Genomic DNA, 3,528 nt, shown 5'->3' with positions numbered 1-3,528 from the left:
TGTGCCAGCTCTTGCAGGCTCTCGGACTGATTTTGAGTTCCATACCTGATATCTAGAGTAACTACCAGTGCTCTATAGTTGTGCGTGTCGTCTGCTGACAACTGTTCAAGTATTTCCAGTGGTTGTCCATTCAAGCTCGTTGCCAGGTACACTGCTTTCTGCTCTTCTGTTCATCCATTCATTTCTACCAGTAGCTCAAATTGTGCTCTATATGCTTCTCATGGTGCCTTCCCATCGAATTTCTGTGGCTTCCTTCATACAAGATCACCTGTATTGCTGACACTGATGTCTGGAATGTGACTTCTGGCAGGACTGAAGATGTTTTCTTTAGGGTTTAGCTGCTGGGTCTGGAAGGGGCTTTTTGTTGTCTGGGGCTGATTAGGTCCATGGCTAATATATCCTCCATGTGTAAAAGACAGTTAATCGTCCTTTAATGTATTTAATTCACTTTGAAATTTATTAATCTTTTCCATTTGTACTTCTTGCCACTCTTGTTGACTTTCCTGTAGTTGCTGCTGACTTTCCCGCAACTGTTGGAGACTTCCTTCCTGTTTCTTTTCTCGTTCTTCTTGTTTCCTTTCTTGTTCCATGTGCCACTGGTCCTGGTTTTCTTGCAACTGCTGTAGTATCTCTTCTTGTTTATTTTCTTTCTCCTCCAACCACTGCTGTAGTCTCACTTGTTTATTTTCTCGTTCTTCTTGTTTTTTCTTTTCCTCCAAGAACTGCTGCAATCTCTCCTCTTGTTTGTTTTGCTGTTCGAACTGCCACTGTTGCAGGTTTTCTTGCCACTGCTGTTGTCTCTCTTCTTGTTTCTTTTCTTGTTCTTCTTGTTTCTTTTCTTTCTCCCCAACTACTGCTGTAGTCTCTCTTTTTGTTTATTTTCTCGTTCTTGTTCTTTTTTATCTCCAACCACGCTGTAGTCTCTCTTTTTTTGTTTATTTTCTCGTTCTTCTTGTTTTTTTCTTTTCATCCAAGAATTGCTGTAATCTCTCCTCTTGTTTGTTTTGCTGTTCAAACAGCCACTGTTGCAGGTTTTCTTGCCACTGCTGTTGTCTCTCTTCTTGTTTCTTTTCTTGTTCTTCTTGTTTCTTTTCTTTCTCCTCCATCTACTGCTGTAGTCTCTCTTTTTGTTTATTTTCTCGTTCTTCTTGTTGTTGTTCTTGTATTACTGCCACCAAATCTGCTAAGTTGTAGTTTGATTTGCCACTTCTCCTTTCCATCTTTTCCCCCTTTTCCATCCCACTCTCTGACACCAATTTGTTATGTATCTGCTTGTTTGTTTGTTTCCGGAAGAAATTCTTTAAACTTAACAACTTTTTTAATACACACTATAAATCACAGCGATTCACAATTTCGATAACTTCACTCTCTACGAGTGAAAAACACACACTAGCCCGAAACTACTGTTCGCTTAACTATACTGTTACGTCTCTGGTCGTTTGTTAATTTCCCGTAAAAATTCTTTTCGAAGAACTTCAGCAATACAAGTCCTTTTTTTAAATAAAACTAGTTTATTCTTTCTCAATACAACTTTGCAATACATTTAAATTTCACAGTCACTTTAACTTTAACACACGCTATAATTCACAACAATTCACGCACTTTACTTACGACTTGACTCGATTATCTGTCTCTATATCTCCCTTCAATCTGCTATTATTCATGCCGTCACTCACCCCTCTCTGCTTTATTTGTTGGGCTTATATATAGAATAGAGGGCGCGTAGAGCTGCTACGAAGAGTCATGATCCTTCTAGAATCTCATGACGTGTTACTAGCGTCACGTGACTTCCGCTGTCCTAACAGTACATTCAATCCCGCTGGCTTTTCACTGTCAGGCTTATATACTAACAAAGAGGCCTCGAAAAAATTCGAGGAGTTTCCTGTATATTCGAGAAACTCAGTCACGCATGCGCGAGCAGCATCACGTGACTTCCGTTGTTGTAACAGTAATCAATGTGACTTGTCTCTGTAACTAAGCTGTATCTTAGTTGTAGTCAAGAAGATTAGTCTCTGTAACTAAGCTGTATCTTGGTCGTAGTCAAGACGATTAGTCTCTGTAACTAAGCTGTATCTTGGTCGTAATCAAGACGATTAGTCTCTGTAACTAAGCTGTATCTTAGTTGTAGTCAAGACGATTAGTCTCTGTAACTAAGCTGTATCTTGGTCGAAGTCAAGACGATAAGTCTCTGTAACTAAGCTGTATCTTGGTCGTAGTCAAGACGATTAGTCTCTGTAACTAAGCTGTATCTTAGTTGTAGTCAAGAAGATTAGTCTTTGTAACTAAGCTGTATCTTGGTCGTAGTCAAGACGATAAGTCTCTATAACTAAGCTGTACCGTGGTCGTAGTCTAGACGATTAGTCTCTGTAACTAAGCTGTATCTTAGTTGTAGTCAAGAAGATTAGTCTCTGCAACTAAGCTGTATCTTGGTCGTAATCAAGACGATTAGTCTCTGTAACTAAGCTGTATCTTGGTTGTAGTCAAGACTATTAGCCTCTGTAACTAAGCTGTATCTTGGTCATAATCAAGACGATTAGTCTCTGTAACTAAGCTGTATCTTGGTTGTAGTCAAGACTATTAGCCTCTGTAACTAAGCTATATCTTGGTTGTAGTCAAGACGATTAGTCTCTGTAACTAAGCTGTATCCTAGTTGTAGTCAAGACGATTAGTCTCTGCAACTAAGCTGTATCTTAGTTGTAGTCAAGAAGATTAGTCTCTGTAACTAAGCTGTATCTTGAATAAAGTATAAATAGGTAGTATCTAGCTGTCATTCTAAATAGAGTGTCTAGTTGAGAGTGTGAAAAGAAGAAATGTCTAAAGAACATATATACGAGTTATTCACGTAGATAGCCGAGTTTTTGTTGTGTGTTTTATTTTTACTAAGATAATATGATTTTTCTTTTTATTTTGACTACAACAATAATGACTGTACATAGTGTTGTAAAAATAGTATAGTTTTGTAATACTCTAAAATACTGTAGTATAGAGGTAATAAATCGTGCACTCGCTCATTCTCAAATAAATATTAAATGTTCTAGATTCGGATGTAATCCTCCGGTGGGTCACAGGAGACTTTTCACAGCCTTTCAATACACGAATAACTGAACATGGTTTTGTCTGTTTGTTTGGTTTGAATTTCGTGCATAGCTACTCGAAGACAAAATCCTAATTTTGAAGTGATAGACTACAGAAAAGGCAGCTAATAGACAACATCCATCATCAACTCTTGGGTTAATCTCATAATAAGGAAAAGTGGAATTGACTGTTACATTATAGCGCTCCCACAACTAAAAGGACGAGGTTGTTCGGCGGTGGAATTTGATTCCGCTACCCTCATTCATGTGGTTTAACAAATAAGTCATGCCAGGACCTTTGAACGTAATGAAAAGCCACGAGTTGTAACAAAGCCAAAACTTGAAATCAGACATTGTACTCCTTTATTTGGCCCGGCATGGCCAGGTGGTTACGGCACTCGACTCACAATCTGAGGGTCGCGGGTTCGAATCCCCGTTACACCAAAACATGCTC

Source organism: Limulus polyphemus, unplaced genomic scaffold (genome assembly GCF_000517525.1).
Source record: "Limulus polyphemus unplaced genomic scaffold, Limulus_polyphemus-2.1.2 Scaffold619, whole genome shotgun sequence".
Taxonomy (NCBI): Eukaryota; Metazoa; Arthropoda; class Merostomata; order Xiphosura; family Limulidae; genus Limulus; species Limulus polyphemus.
Note: the sequence above shows the minus strand (reverse complement) of the source record.